The sequence below is a fragment of the Pipra filicauda genome, unplaced genomic scaffold, assembly GCF_003945595.2.
Source record: "Pipra filicauda isolate LSUMZ 115617 unplaced genomic scaffold, ASM394559v2 scaffold166_size2123106_pilon, whole genome shotgun sequence".
NCBI lineage: Eukaryota > Metazoa > Chordata > Aves > Passeriformes > Pipridae > Pipra > Pipra filicauda.
In genome coordinates this window covers 87,454-105,018 of record NW_024104173.1, presented here as the reverse complement: position 1 = coordinate 105,018, position 17,565 = coordinate 87,454, and the positions used below count along the sequence as shown (strand labels likewise).

Genomic DNA, 17,565 nt, shown 5'->3' with positions numbered 1-17,565 from the left:
CTTTGCTGATTGACCTTTAGCGGTTTTCTGTCAGTATGATGGTACCAGTTTGAATTCGTTTAGTAAACAGCAACAGGGATTTCACGTTAAAAATATTCAGCACAAGATATATGAATGTTAATTTTGAAGACAGGTTGTATTTCAAGTCATGAAAACTTGCAGACCAAGTTTAAGTGTCTTTATTAGAAAGCCGAAGTTCTGAAACAGTAGAGGTTTTTTGAGACCTCTGCACGATACTAGCAGATATTACACATGTTCTGCAGGAAACCACCCTGAGACCAGAGAGGATATTCTCTACTATTAAAAGTGACACTAAGAAACAATATTTAAAACAAAATTACTCCTTTATTTTCCATATTTAGTCAGTCAAGTTCAATAAGAAGTTCAGAGAATGTTCTTGGCTTATAAGCATACATTTACTGTATTTTCTCCTGGAGGAGTCCACTTTTTTCTCTTTGACTAATGGAAAGAGAGTAGACCTCATTTCAGCTAACATTGATTATCCAGAAGACAAATATTAATAGCTCAATATGGCTACCCACACAGAGACATCAAGTAACATTTCAGGTTCCCTAGAATATATGAAAATACCCTCACAGGGCTAACAGAAAAGATACAGAACCTATAGGAAAATCATGCTCATCTGGAATAGCTACAATATCCTAAACATCTCAAAAGCACTAGATTCCCATCTGTATGCAATGGAATTAAGCCTCTATTCCACTTTCTGTTTGAATAGATCACCACCTTGCTTTTCCCTTTATCTTCTCACCCTTTTCCTTGTAGCTTTAGTCTACAACCCTGTACTAAGACCCCTTCACCATTCACCTTACAGCTTTTAGTCTATACATTCATATTACAATAAATAGAACCTAGTAGATAACAAAATAATAGTAATTTTCATATTTGATAAATATTAACCAAATAATATACATGCGCAAAGATTAACAATCTATTAGCATGCAAAACCCACATTTAATTAAGCTTCTCTAACCAGCACTAATAGTCAGAAACAGAAACTACACTGGGGATCTTGAAGTAGTCTCGCTGAAGAGTGTAATTATACTAGGGAGAAAATGTGAAGATCATCATTAGCATCATCTTCATTGTTATCACTACCCAGTGTGTTGTAGAAGATGCCCAAAGAATTCTTGTGGGGTGACCCAATTGCTCTTCTGACCTGGCCGCTGGAGAGAGGTTTCCCTTTAGCTTCGTCTTTTCCTTTCTTTCTCTGCTTTCTGCCTGGTAGCTTTAAATTGATGCATGCCATCAATTACAGACCCTGAAAAGGAAGTTTTCTTCATTTAAGATTATTCCAGCTTTGTGCAAGAACTGTGTTATCACTCAGAGACCTACTGAAATATAAAAGCAGCTGCACAAAGAAAAAATGGAGAGGAAGATGGTACGTCTGAATTGGCTTGATGCAAAACTGGGATTAGCTGGTGCATATATCAAGATCAGGCATCAAGAAAGACTTTCACATTTTTCAGTGTGCATGAATTTAGATTAGATAATTTATCTCTTGGAATATAACTACTGAAAAAAAACAGATGGAGATCAACAAAACTTCTGGTAGTAATGCATCTGATGAAAGAAGGTGTAACTCCCTTCTTTGCTTTTTTTCTCAGATTTATAGTTAGAAAATTGCCTTTTTTTCTAAAGTATCTAAAAAAGTATCTAAAGTATCTAAAGTATATTCTTTATTGCAGCATCTAGATTTTTAAAAATTCATCACAGTAAAATGTGGTATCACCCATTATTTTTCATAAGGATTTTACTTTTTAAATAACATATCCTCAAAGCTCCTGAGAATCACCCATATGTGGTTTGTAGCAATATTGAAAGTTTTCTACTTGTTTGCTATGTTTAGTTCTATAGTGTTACTTACATTCCTACATTATTTATGTGGTTTGGAGCTGCTGAAGAAACAAGCATAAATAAATCTCAATATCTCCAGAAAAGGAGCTTACCAACATACCTTGAGAGAAAGAAGGAAGGAAGATAAGACATCTCAAGTAGATCCTTTAAAGGTCTATTGCAATATCTTCTTTTTAGCCTGAAGGTGAAATAACATTTATGAAGTTATTAATCTGCTTTGGACAAAGAAAGTCCTAAGAAAGCATCTGAAGCCACTGAAATCATCCCCATTTCCAGAAAATAGTAGAAGAGATAGCTAGCTGTTTAAATTGATATGTAGATTACTTTGAAAATAATTAAATAAATGTTTCTAATTTTTTGTGGTTCTTTCTGTGGAAAAGCCAGACCTTGGGCTTATATGAACCTTGATTTGAAGAATTGTTCTCAATTGTTTCTGTTTGGAGCCTTTGAGGGCCATAAGAGGAACACACTTATCTTCTGGCCCAGTTCCCTTCCTGATGCAAGTCTTACCCTCCTGGTGACAGCATGTGTTGACTTGGGGAGCACAGTTAGCTGGACGCAACACCCTGACAAATCTTGGGCAGGAAAGAGAGCAACAGCCCTTTGTATAAGGAGGTAAGGCAGGAGCACTTGCTATCCTAACCTGCAGGGCCCCAGTAGGGAGATATCAGGAAGAGAGGGAGGGAGCAAGAGGGGGAGAAGAAGCACATTACCAGAGCCTTGAGTAGGGTCCTGTTCCAATAGGACTGCATTTGCCATGGGCACCCTGCTCTTTCTCACCCTGGGGCCTGAAGCACATCTCCCAGCCCAGCAACCATGAGAACAACTGACAGCGACAACATTTAGGCCTAGGGGGAGTGTGGAAGGTTTATTTTGGCACCAGAACTAAGGTGTGGATACTCAGAAGAGTGCATATGGAAGGTCAGTTTTGGTGGGCTAAGGGCCAAGCTCCCAGTCAGCTGCTCATTCACCCTCTCTTCTTTAGGGGTGGAAAATAGAAAATTCATGGGTTGAGATAAAAGCAGAGAGATTGCTTATCAATTACTGTCTTGGGCAAAACAGACTTGACGAAAATTAATTTACTTCTTTGCTAACTAAAATAGAATAGGATAGTGAGAAATAAAGTCAACTATGAAAAGACTTTTCTTCACTTGTCTCCCAATAGGTGATGGAAGTGTGATGTTGGCATTAAAGTGGTAGATACTCAGAAGTGTGCATGTGCAAGGGGGTATAACAGTTTCTTTTGTAATATTACTAAATCTTTGTGTTCATTGGATAATTTGGATTTGTAAAACATTAATTGGTTTGGTATTCAAATTCTTAGTTTTCAACATATGGTGTTCCCTTTTGCCTGTTACATGATTCTGAGTGTAACATTCTGATGCTCTTCCTGGACTAATTGAAACATTGTCACAGAGCATTAGCAAAGGTTTGGTGACAGACATCCTTCTCTAAATTACCTCTCTTTTAAAGTGGAAGAAGTGTGTACCTAACTCAAGCCCACACACATATCAACATCCAGTCATCTTGTACTAACATGACAACACAGACTAAGCCTCTCCTGTTCTACAGGGCCATTCGTTTATCCAGTATCTGATAAGACAGAAGTAGTACATTGTTAGCCTTCTCTCTGACATTTCACTTAACAGGCTGTTTTATTTAAGAGTAAGTAATAATTACATTTGTTTTCTGAAGTATTTTTCCCACTCTTTATCTTCTCCTTCAAAATTATTGCTGTTCACACTACACTAAGTAATTTGTGTTATTGCTGATTAAATCAAATGGTCTTCTCATGCATCAGCATGCAAGTCACTGAATACGTATGACCAACTAATTGTAAAAAAAAAAAAAAAAAAAATTGTAGATAAGCCTTTGTGAGAACTGCAGTATAAATGTGATAATAGGAATAATTTCTAGTCCGCTGTAGCTTACTGGTTTTTAATAACTGTGTAATCAAAATACCAGTCAATTAGCATTTAACCAACTTATCTATGTAGGATTTTTTGAACAGAATTGTATTTTCCAGGTACTATTTTCATGTTTTCCAGGTAAACTCACTGGGTGAAATAGTTACTGGGTAATCATCTATACATAGATTTTTCTTCTCAAGCATATGAATTTCATTCTGTGTGCATGTCCAGTTGTGACTTCAATCTCATCCTCATTCTTCATCCCTTTTTTTTTTCTATTTTCAAGCAAAGAGAGGTTTAGAATTCATTGTTTTTTTTCTAGAATGTAATCTGGGGTAAATATAAAACCAGATGAATATTATCTACTGCTAAAATCTTTAAACTTTTAGATCCTATATATAAGAAATTTCTTTTTTATATCTTTACACCTTCTATTTCTATGTTCTTTTTAAGTGCAAATACTGACATTTTCCTTAATGCAGTCATTATACACTGATTGTGTGCAAAATACTGTGTATTTTGGTGAGATGATTAAATACAGGTTAAAGAAACCAAACAAACACATTTGAGTGACTTGAAGTCACCAAAGTAGTCAGCAGGAAGACTGGCTTGTCTGATCTAACTGAAGGAGTCTGTTCTCTCTGTAATGAGCAAAACAGGATACTAGGTCTCTTTGCAGATAAACAGAAAGCAGACATCACTTTCAAAAGTTCAAAATATTTTTTTTTACCTGAAGTATATTGGAATATCATTCTTCATTTCATATACCACTGAGCTCTTTTAAATGTTCTCATTCAATGGAGCATAGCTTTCATCACTGTCCCCTGCTTCTTCTCTGAGTTTTAGACAGTGCTTTTCACAAAGAACTGGTAAAACAAATACTTATTTCATAATCTTTTAATGTTGAAACCTTTACTGCTTTTGGAAGTTCACTTACCTAACATTCTGTAGTGCCATTGCTTGAAGTACTTCATGGATAGGCATCTAGAACTTGTGCCTATAAATTTACACCTACCTGAAATATTGTAAGAAGGTAGACAGGTATCAGTTAGTCAACTCTCAGAATTAACAACCCTTTTACTCAGTCTTTTTAGAGATGAGTTTGAAATAGGGTCAGTTTCTGTTCAACTAGTGATCATATAATCAGTAATATAATTCTTGCTTTGGGCTATGTAACAACCCACAAGTAATTACAGCTTGTACAGACTGTGTATGTGCTTATGTGCATGTTATGAATGTAGCTGTATGTGCTTTGGGCTTTGTAAGAGCATAGTATCAATAATGAATATTTGAGGTGGTGTCAGCAAGAGCCTTACTCTGAAGGGTTTAATACTGGAGGAAACAAAGAATCCCATACAGGACTTAAAGAGACAGCAGTTACAGGACAAAGCTGATAGTGCCTTGTAATGTATGTGTTAAGTTTCAATAAAAGTGTACGTTCAGTGTTATACTTTTTCCTTGACAACACTAGAATCACAAGTAATTAAGATACAACAAACAGTTGATCCACTGTTCAACTCAGTGCAACAAGTTTTTAAAAACACTGTTGTCTTATTTGCTACTTGTCCTGCGGGAGTTGCCAACTATTCTCCTCCAATGACCTTTTAAAGATTATGCAGTTGTTACTTACAAAGGATTTCCAATGTAGATACAGAAATACTCATTTAGCTTTTCTCTTATTCTTGGACCACTTTTTTCAGTATTATTTTTTTCCTGCTATAAATGTATTGCCTTAATGTGCAGGCTTAAATCTCGGCATACAATGAACAGATGAGTCCTGAAAATACTATTTCATTCTTTCAACGCTTTGCAAATGTTTAGGGCCTATAATACAAATGTCATCAGATAAGGGTGTTAATGAATGTGAAAACTATAAATGCAATAACCATATAGACAAAATTATATTAATCTTACTTGAATTTCCATAATTACAATGAATGCACAGAACTAAGTTATAGGTTATAAATACAAAAAATGTAGATGTCTAATGTAAGTTTCTAATTAAAAGTCATGTTATCTCTTTAGTGGTAGTGTAGATTAGTTGTGGGATTCAGTTGTCTAAACATATGCATCTAATGCCATTTAAGACATTCTATGAAACACAGAAAGTCTACTTAGAATTAGAAAACATGTTGCAGGGTTTAAAATAGTCCCATACATTTCTGGACATGACGCCTAATTCTGTTGCCCATATGTGGAAAGTGTCATTTGATTTCCCTTGGGGACATTGCCTGGTCTTCAATTGCTGCTCAGAAAAGACAGAGGTCTCCCATTGGTGTTCAAGCTATGTACAAGGTTCTAATAGAAGACCAACAGAAAAATCCGTGCCAGGTTGGTAGCTGGACATCAGGAGAAATACTTTAAGGCATCTCAAAGAGCACAAGCCATCTAGTTGGTGGCAGCTGCACTAACTATTCGTTTAGACTCCTAAATCTATATGTCTTGAATCTGGAGCTGAATGATAGTCCACAAACTGTGGATGCCATCATTAAGCTTTAGAAGGTCTGGTCTGAAAAATAGTTGACATGAATCACACTGATACAATTAACCAGGGAATCAAGAGTCACTTCCTTTGTTACATTAAGTCAGCAGTGTAGATGTCACCTAATATTCTCCATTTATTTTGCAGGAAGTCTACAGGATTAACTCAACTGAATAAATGTAAATCATAGTTGTCCACATTTGACTAGATGAATGCAACTCAGATTGGTTTATATAGTACTATTCATTCCATTCTGATGACTGTCCTGAAACTTCTATTTATTTCTTTCAGCATGTAATTTCCTATGCAGTCTTGTAAGTTTAAACAATCTCTTGAAAGGTTAGATGTTGACTACTTTGATCCATTTCGACATTTATAAAAGGTGATGTTTAACATGGCTTCCTGATAAAACAAACCTCATCACTTTTACAAGAAATGTTTACTGTATCAACCTCTGGAACTCTAGCAATTCTGAACACAGGTGACTTAACAAGGCCAATTTTAAACACATATATGTATTCTTCCCTAAATTCTATATAGCTGAGGGAGTGTATTTTGTACACGCAGTTCAGCACCAAAGAAACAAACAGACCTCCAACAACTAAGTGCACTGCTGATAACAAATACAGAGACCACCTCTGTTCTATAACAAAGAAAAATCATGACAAAGAGAGCAAAGAAAATAGAAGTTGCAGAGACATTACTATTAAAGTGGAAGGAGTAATTAGGTCATTTAAGGAGATAAGGGTGCACATAAAGACTATCTGGTGAAGGTCAGACAGCCTTTGCTGCCACCTCAGTGGGTGTAGGAGGACCACAGTGTTTATTCTACCTCTTCTGTCCTTTCTATTTCATGTTATGAAATATGTATTAGTAACATTTGAAAGTCCATTCTCTATATTGTTTCTTTACACTTAGCAGTCCAATGACATGTTGGAGGGTTTACATGTCCCAATTCTATAATCTGACTTCCACAGAATGAAAAGGGTGTATGCACCCCAAATAGCTCATGACTTTAGACTGCCTTAACTGGATAATTTTAAGTCATCCAACATGCCATCAGCCTGCTGACTCTTCTTAAGTACAGCTGGTAGGTAAGTGAAGAAATAATTGTCGTTGATAGTAACTTGCCCATTGTCAAGGAATTTCTAAACCTTACCAGTCTATTTTGATGGTGGGAAAAAAAGCGTTCCTCAGCTACAGAAATCAGTTCATGTTGTTTCCTTGTGAACTGGTTCAGCCCTGACCAGTACATTGCTTTGTAGTATTTTTACAATATGCAGACCTATCTTTAGAAGCTCTTGCTCTTTATACGGATACAAATTAAGAGGTGAGGGGAAGTTCTTTTGTGAGAGAATGTTAATCAATGCATTTTGAGACAGGACAAAACAGCCAAGAGTAAATAGAACATGTCAATGGAAAAAAATAATCTGAAGTCCAACTGCTGACTAAAGTCAATATTAATATTAGAGCAAAGATGTTCAATTTAAGCAGCAGTGTTTGGTTACAATTACCTCCCTAAGTATGCTCACTGAAATTATAGAATAACTATACAGCTTAAAATACTTGCTGAAATGTCAGTACGTAAAGAAAATTTGATTCATACATGATAAGAAGTTCATCCTATTGTGGTAAAACTTGTTTTTATATAAAAACACTGTTTTATTTCTTGTGTTTATGATGTGCATACCAGATTTACTTTATTTTTAAATTCTTCTCCTTTTAAATATACTGGTGACCTGACCTGCGGAGGTCAATAAAGCTAAGAAGATCCCAGGGAGGAGAGAAAATTGATATGTTTATTGGACTCACAAGCTCATATTTAAAGGGTGTAGGGTTTACATATTCAACATGGGGTTTACATATTCATCGGGGGTTTGCATATTCATTCTATTAAAATTAGGGGATTTCACAAGGATGACATAAGGGAAAAACTCAGATTAACAAATCTTGGGGTTTTACAATTACATCACAGGAAACACCCTACTTTATCTTGAGGGATTTTACAGGGGAGGACAGGTAACACAAAGGGAGAGAGAAAACATAAAAGGTTTGCTGCACAGGTTTAATATCAGGGCATGGTTTCTCCAGGTTTGGGCAGGACATTCCAAACCCATGACATCAATGGATTCTTGTCTGGACTCTAGATGGAGGTTTTTCCCCAGTCTCTGTCAGCCCAAGGCTTTATTTAAACCTAGTAGTTTTTCTCATATCCAATTTTTGGAATCCAACACCTGAACTGATACTTAGGAAGTGCATTTTAAATAAAAAATTCCCCCGAACAGCATTATTAGCATGTGAATGATCAGTTTATCCCAGAATATAAAAACTGTCATACTTAATTGAGAAAGTCTAGTATCCAGTCACTGACATTAGTAGTAATAGTTGTAATATGAATTTATACATTAATTTGCAGCAATAAAATTTTATTTTAGCTCCATTAGGTGGATTTATATCATGGGCATAACTAAAGAAAAAACATATTTATAATATTTGTTAAATGCTCAGGAGTCTAGCTGTACACCCCCAACAACGCTGATTGCCAGATGATGGGGTGAAGAATGCTGCCCCATGTTACCTCAAGAGAGAGGAAACCCTTGCCAAAGGGGTTGAACCTACAGGCAACCCACTCCTCCTGGCACAGGATTCAGGGTACTGGTAAGGTTCGATCACAGCCCCTAACCCTGCAACCCTAAGGATGTCTGACACCATCAATCTTCAGACGCAAAGGTGATTTCAGCACTAGAGCAAAGAGGTAGATATTCAGAAGTGTTGATGAGAAAGGCTGTATCATTTTTATCTGTGTTACTACAAAATCTTTTCTGTATTCATTAGATAATTTGCATGGGTAACACATTAATTGGACTAACATTTGGGTCTTAGCTCTATATATATAGTGTGTTCATTTTGCTGATAGTGAGATTTTGAGAGCATCCAACATTTCTTTTTGTGATGTTCAGGTTTTTAATCCCACTAAGTGGACCTCCTTCTCACAGAGTGAATAGAAACAGTACTTTTCACTCCATTTCCATGTGTCTTATGTATTTATTCACTGCCTGACCTTCCCATTTAATAATTATATAATTATCTTTTTCAGTCACATTGAACAGAGAAGAACAGCCTATTTAATACTGGACTACATCAAAAACAGACTAGAAGGAGATCTCAGAGGGCATTTCATTGTTTCCAACTGTACCATGTTAAATAATATAACAAACTATAAAATGATGTCATTGTCTTTCCACTTGAATCATAGCTCTTACTGTCCAAGGATTTTTGCCCCTCAACAAATGCACCACCAGACTGAGGGAATGCTTTCACTTCACTCATTATTGGTTCCTTCAGGAGGCTGGCAAGGGAATCACTGCAGTAAGGATACAGCTTTTCTAGCATACCTTACATTTCAAGCACAGATTCAGCAAGAAGCACAGAGGGACACATCCTGCCACCTCAGTTTAACTCTCTTTCTATTAAAAATAAGCTATGTTATGCTTAGTCATAACACAAATAAACTGTAGATTGCCTCTTCCACATCCCCACAGGGTGTTTGAGATCTAATGTTTCCTCTTGGGTTGTGACACTGTTGCTGGATACACTAAGGTTAGGACCACCTAGCCCGTTGCTTTCTGCTACCATATTTCTCACTCTTTGTAAGCTCTGCTAGGGTCTGTACAGAATTTATGACTTCTTCCTAATCATAGACTTCATGATTTCCACCACAGACTATCTGTGACAGATCATTTCCAATCTAATCTCTTCAATTTCATGCAAATTAATATAAGAGAAGTACTAGTAAGTTGCCATGTAAGTTATGAGGACATTATCCCACATATCTACATGTAGTAAGGCAAGTCAAAAGATAAAAATTTAAAATCTCTTGTGACTTTGTTATTTATCATTTTCACACTTGGTTAATTCTGCCTCATTTTCTCACTACCTGATACATACAAAACTAGCTCAGCTTGAATGTTACACTCAATTATCCTGAACACTTCATAAAAACACAGTGTCTGTTCTCCTGGAGTTTCTGGGGTGATGAATGTACTTTGCTGGCCCTTTGAAACGGCTACAGAAAATTCTGTTTAAGCACAGCCTATCTCATTTATCTTTGTCTGGAAATCTTCCCCTTTCTTGTGGTCATTCCTGTAGTCCATATTACTCAGTCCTCCTGCTGTTCTCATTTCGGGGATAAATAAATTATGCTATTTCCCTGAATCAAGGGAATCATCAGCAAAGGTTACCTTGTTATATTTTTGTTTCTACTATATGAACAGAGGGAGAAACAAAATTCAAGATCCATTAATAAGAAGACTGAATAGATTACTAGAAGAGTCTAATCAGTTATTACACATGTACAAAATATATGTGTAATAACAAAATATATAAATTAACATATATATACAATTTGCAAAATCACAAAGGCATTGGAAATTAGGATTTCACAGTACATGCCTGTGTCATACTAGCTCTGCTTCCTGATTGCTAGTGGTTTGCTATCTTTTTTCGTGCAGGATTTCATAGAATCACAGAACAGTTGAGATCGGAAGGTACCCCTGGAGACCACCTTTTTTAATGCCCTTATGCAAGGTAGGGCCCAAGTCCAGGCTGATCAGCATCTTCTCCAATCAGGTTTTGAGCATCTCCAAGGATGGAGAATACACAGCCTTCTTGGACAAGCTGTGCCAGTGTTCAATCACCATCACAGTAAAAAAGCTTTCTGATGCTAAAAATAATTTCTTGTATTTGTGTTTATGCCCATTGCTCCTTGCCCTGTCATAGGGCAGCACTGAGAAGATAGCAGCAGCACTGGCTCTGGATAGGTAACAGATATAATTCAAATTTATTTAGGACAAACAACTGGTGAAATATTTGGATAATCCAGTAACTGTTTTCCCACCAGGACTATTAACTGAGTAATAATTCATACAAAATGTCAGAGAGGAAAACTGTGTGTATTGAAAGATTTGAATTGAATTACTCGTCCCACTCTAAACACAATCTTTTTTTCCTTTTTCTCCAGTGAGCCAAGAGGAGGGAAATAGTTAGCAAACAATGTTACAGCTGCTTCTATTTACTAAAATGTCAGACAGTCTTACAGGGTTATGATATCTTGCAAAGATAAAAAAATATATGATCTGTGCAGTGGCATATGATCACAATGACATTCCTGATTAGTCTCTTAGGTACCTCTGTATTTAAACAGGGATCTCTCGAAGTAGGTTGGACAGTTATATAATAAAATCCTTGATGCTGAATAGCTCATAGACCTGCTACAGGGAGTTTGTTTCTTGTAACATTTCTTTTTTTCCTTTTTTTTTTAATATACGTACTGCTATGTTAGCTATTAGAGTTGTAATTGGTCACAAAACCCTGTATTTACAGTTAAATCAGCCATTTATACCCATTATTTAACTCACTGTAAAATTGCAGCTTATATTGAATAAGACTTGGTTTTGACTTTGATATAGTGATGGAAGGTCAACAGTATCATTCCATATTTCCTCATCCAAAGGACTGTAGAGTCTTATAAAATTTATAGCACCCAGTATCTATTTTTGAGCTTTTTCTTTAAAAAAAAGTATATTTGTGAATGTGTTTGTAGGCTTGGACACAAGAGTAATGAGAGCCATGCCCTGTAGCAGAAGTTGCTCAGTCAGTCCATTACACACTATGTACCCCTCATTTTTTAAAGTGATGAACACCAACATCCTCTAGCGTCCTTCAGCCTGACATCAAAGAAACTTTTGGATTTGTTGTGTTCATTACATGGTTCTCTCTAGCTGGTGAAAGTCACTGGAGAAGAGTGATACGCTATGCAAGTAAAGTCACTTTGAGAAAACTTGGCTGCCAAGTTCTTCAAAGAATCCAGTCTGGTCCAGAGATAATATTGGTAATTCAAATTTTCACTAATGATCCTAACACTTCAGATTGCTTTTGGAAGTCCTGGTCATAGTTTAAATAGTTTGAAAAAAATAGTGGTCACCAAAAAGATCATAGAAAAGTAAAAAAAGCCAGCTTGAGCTTTCCTAAGTTGTATGAAGAGGAGGGGTAAGTGCCATTGCAGCAGACCTTCAATGGAGTCTGCAATCAGGTCCATGAAATGATAGCTACAATTTGTCTACAACAGTAGTGATCCTTCCAATAACCTTAAAACACAGGGCAACAAATGAACCACATCCAAGTGTTTAGTATATTTACAAAGAGACAAAAATCTAAATTAAAAGGAATGTTAAATCATTCTAATAGAGAATTGGAGGATAAATAAAAGGTATCTCTTCCTTTAACATTAATTTCTTGTAACTAAAATAATTAAGAAATATTCAGTTATTAAAATTTTTTTCTTTGCTGCTTCTGTTTATGGTCTAATAATTCCAACACTGTAACAAGAAAATGAACAGAAAGACAGCATTTGTCACTGATATTTTACACCACTAACTTTATTGTAAAAAGACTTAATAAATAAATCAATAACATATTCTATGCGCTACATTGCATATATCTGATCAGGCGGGGTCTTCCAGTGCCCCTAGTTTTGGGATAGCGTTTAGGATGCATCACAAACAGAAAGGAATCATTTGCCTGCAGCACAATTAGATGATTTTCTATTGCCCTCCTGTACATTTCCTTCTGGTAACATGGGTGCAAAGCTTTTGTGGTTTTGTGGTTATTAGGAGACATATCCATCTGAACATTCCAGGATACAAGTGGATTTTTATTGTGTTTGATATTGACATCGAAGTGTAACCTTGCTACCTCAGGTTTTTTTGTGTGTATAATTCCAGCTGGTTTAAGTCTATAAATTGCTCTCTAAGGCATGCTGTAATTTAACTCTCTCTCTGTGAAAAGCAAACAAACCAAAAAAACCAACCAAACATATTTTTACCTTTAAGTTGTTTAGAAATCACAAAGTCACAAAATATGCTAAGTTGAAAGGAACCCACAATGATCATCGAGTCCCAGGTCCTGACCCTGCACAGGACTATTCCCAAGAGTTACACCATGTGCCTGAGAGCATCATCCAAATGCTTCTTGAACTCTGTCAGGCCTGGTGCTGTGACCACTTCACTGGGGCAATAGCTTGAAAAGATGCTTAGGCCTATTCATAACACAACCTCGAATGAGTTGGCTTCTGGTTGTGGTAGGGTTTTATCTTTTGAGAATGCAGTCACCTCTTACCTGAGGTTATCCTACTGACATCCTAATGCATCTTAAAGACGTGTTTTGGAGTACCCTTTGACATCCAGTAAGATTCATAAATCTGTAGATAAACAGCTCAGAAGTGGTTCTTTCAGTACTTTTCCCTTGCTACTCCAGTTTTTCCCCCAGATCTTCTATCTTTGAAACTCCTTTTCTTACAGAATGGAGCTTACTGTAATTACAGATTCTATGAATCACACTTTTGGAGTAGACAGGGCATGACATTATAAAAAAAAGTCCCAAACTGCAGAAAACTGGAGATCTGTTTTCTTATTTGGTGCCCTTTTTTATAAGAGCTCAGTTTCAGAATTACTTTTTCCCTTAATGCACCTGAATCTTTCCACTGTTTACTCTTCTTTTGCTATCTAAATTCTTGGAAAGAAATCACCTAAGATATATACCTCACTTGAGTACTATTTATCCCAGTTTACTGAGCCTTTGTTGGTGAGTTTGCTAATCTCTGCATTGTAAAATAAATGCAGCAGGAATGAGATAAAGTATTAAAAATGAGTTGAGCTTAAATAGAGCTCCTGGCCCCATGGGTTTGGGTGAAGGCCCCAGGTGAAGCTGGTCAAGATCATGAGAACATATTAGTGTACACAGGAATTTGACAACATCTATGTTTATTTCAACTTATATGTTTATTTTCAACCAGTGGAATCATTCCATCATCTCCCAGCAGAAAAGGACCTAGGGGTGCTTGTTGACAGTCAGCTGAACATGAGTCAGCAGTGTGCCCGGGGGGCCAAGAAGGCCAATGGCATCCTGGCCTGTATCAGAAATAGTGTGACCAGCAGGACCAGGGCAGTGATCGTCCCCCTGTACTCAGCACTGGTGAGGTCACATTTTGAATCCTATATTCATTTTGAGTCTCTCACTATAAGAAGGGCATGGAGGTCCTGGAGAGTGTCCAGAGAAGGACCATGAACCTGCTGAAGGGTCTAGAGCACAATCCTATGGAGGAGTGGCTGAAGGAGCTGGGGCTGTTTAGCCTGGAGAAAAGGAATCACTCTCTACAACTACCTGAAAGAAGCTTCTTCCAGGCAATTAGCAGCAGGACCAAGGAAAATGTCCTCAAATTTCACCAGAGTAGGTTCAGGTTGGATATTAGGAAAACTGATTATACATATTTGAATGAACAAATGATGTAATCCTATTTTTTTTATAGTTTCAATAAAGGAAACTTACTACTGTAAACAAGTATATTCAGTTCTACTATGAAATGATTAGGTGGATGAAATAGTCATATTTGTAACAAAAGCAAAATATTACTTTTTCATACATTATTAAGAAATTAGATTCAACATTGTGTGGCTGAACTGGTGAAAGTAGTCTTCAGAAACAGATATAATTTTTTTTCAGATCTGTTTTATAGCCTACACTTTCGATATCTTTTCAAGCACTTTCTCCTTCTGCTGAGTTGTTTCCAAGACCATGTGTATTTTAAGACAGGAAGAACAGATGCAAAGTAGTTTTTATACTGTTGTTGTCGCTTGATGCGCTGCTGTAAGCATCTCAAAATTAAGGAATTGCACACCTTGGGAAGGTATAGATGAAGAATTTCTACAATCCCTCTTTGCTTATCTGAAGCAAAGTGTTATCTTTACTTTGCTAGAAGTTTGGATACTGATCTCTGTAAGGAAGCTATTTAGTGGCTATTGCAGTGCAGAACACCTTGAGAGTGAATTAAACACATGGATATTTATCTCATAACTTTACCCTCTAACAATCTATAAAGCAGACAGAATAATTTCTTTATCCGCATGACTTTTACAATAGTGCATACACGTTCCTGGAAACAGGAACTGAAACATACCACTATTCACTTCTAAAATTAGCCTTGATATGTTTTAGAATATAAATTCCACCTGTTTCTTCCTGTTTTATTGTGACTTATCATCATATTTAATCAAACAATCCTTGCATGTCTGTGTTCCAACCTGGCTTCAACCTTACTCCTTCTAATAGGTATGAGCTCAAAGCTGAGAAGAAAAGTAAACCTCAGTATCTCAGTTCCTAGCTATTTCACTCACCTAACATGACACATTCCGGAAGTGCTTAATATTGGAAAGAAAATCATCCATACGTATATCAACTCATAAGAATACGAGTTAGATAGGTTGAGTTATAAGAAGGAATTTTCAGACAGTCCTCAACTGGTATAAACTGCACTCATTTAAAGAAACACAGAGAGAATCCCTACTCTCTATTGCAGCCAACCAGACACATGCCAGCAGAGAGAAAACAAAGACACCATTTCATATTGCTTAAGACAACAAGATATTCGTGGTGGCAGGAGATAACGAAGTTATACTTCTTATAGGGGTGAGCCTCACTCTCTCTGACTGCATTTCAGCCAAACTTTTGTCTACCTGCAATCTTCCTTGAAAATATATCTTTGGGTATCTAGGGCAATCTAATCCTTCCTAATTTTTGATGATTTAACTAACCTGGTTCAATTCAATCACCCACACACAGGTACGCAGTACCATTTGGATGCTAAATTATTCCTTACAGCCTTCACCTACTGCTTCAGAAGAATGTGTCTGTTACAAATCCTCTGGCAGTTCTGTGAACCTCACCTGATGTCCTAGGCTGTTCTAAGTGACATTAAATGTCCATGCCTTCTTAGCTGAATCACACTCTGAGAGTCTGAATGTTAAAGACGGATGACATTTTGATTTTGCATTTATGGCATTAGTGTTGTAGGATAGGACTTTAATAAAAATAACCAATATGGCATTTGAAAACCAGAGGACTGAGAGCTGCAAGAATATTTGTGAGGTAAGTAATAATTCTGTTTTATTTGAAAAGGCTTTTGAAAAGTATGTGGTTAATAAAGCCAATTGCTTCTCAGTGAACAATAAACATAAACCACAGTACTAAATGAGAAGAGTACTGGAAACTGGAATGGAATAAGAGGCTCACTGGAACTCATGTTCATGGAGTTAGGGGAAAATACTTTACATTTACATCTAAAATTCTTCAGAGAACATTAATTTCACAATTCTTCCTTTTAGAAGGTTGAATTTTCAACCACGATGAAATTATTTTGAAATAATTTATGGATTTTTTTCTTGTTTTACCTCTCAAGCAAAAAAACCTCCAAACCTATGGTATGACATCATGATGATATCAGCAACACATATTAAGGAGGCTGTGATGGGTTGACACTGGCTAGCATTCACTCAAATGCTTACCTCCTTCCCCTCCACCTCCTGAACTGGAGAGCAAAAAGGAATGGAAAATCAAAAGCATTTTTTATCTCATGAGTCAATATAAAGACAGCTTAACAAGCAAAGGAAGGAGAGAGAAAAAAAAAAAAAAGAAGAAGATAAAAAGGTAATGCAAAGGCAACCATCCACCACCTCACAAGGATACTGATGCCCAGCCAGTATCCAAGTAACAACTACCTTGGATAGAGTAAACACCGCGTTCCACCTGCTGAGTGTGTTATGTGTTGTTATGTGTTGTGAAATATGTCTTCGGTCAGTTTGGGTTAACTGACCCAGCTGAGTACCCATCAAACATCTTGCCCACTCCAAGGTCATCTGCTGTCAGGGGCAGAGGGAAAACAGGAAAACCTTTGATATTGTTCAGCAGTAGATAAAACATTGTCATGTTATCGATGCTGTTTTAATCTCAAATCCAAAATACATCACCATGCAATCATTAAGAAAATTATCTCCACTCTATTGAGGCCCAGTAGAAAGAAATAAAAATTTTAGGTTCAGGGCACAGACCCGTCTTCTTCAGGTAAGAGAGGAAATATGAGAAAAAGGACTGTATAAATCAGATCAAATACCTTTGTAATTCATACACTCTTTCTTGTGGCAGATGTGTAAGGAAGAGTGAAGGTAGCTTAAAATGTCAATACTTCTCTTGATAGGCTGTCATTCTAACAAAATTTTTTGTTCAGAACCACAGTGTTTTCTTTGTATATAATAGTCCATCAGGCTGTTGTTTTCCAGGAGCATTTCCAATCTTTCTTTGAAGTTTTTAAAACTGTTATCAGCCACAATAGTTGATACACCTGAAAGTTTGTTATTTTAAACCTTTAACTAAAACTCATGGACAATTACAATTTATTTTCTTGAT

At 36.5% G+C, this 17,565-nt stretch overlaps 1 long non-coding RNA gene across 1 annotated transcript; it reads right to left on the bottom strand.

The window, feature by feature from the left end:
- Positions 1 to 325: 325 nt before the first annotated feature.
- LOC113995305 lies at positions 326 to 16,988 on the bottom strand. The gene is made up of 4 exons (XR_003543348.2): positions 16,881 to 16,988; positions 4,726 to 4,803; positions 1,979 to 2,056; positions 326 to 1,282 (listed from the first exon to the last, which is right to left on the bottom strand). It is a non-coding gene; the product is annotated as an uncharacterized LOC113995305 (long non-coding RNA).
- Between the last annotated feature and the right edge of the window lie 577 nt (positions 16,989 to 17,565).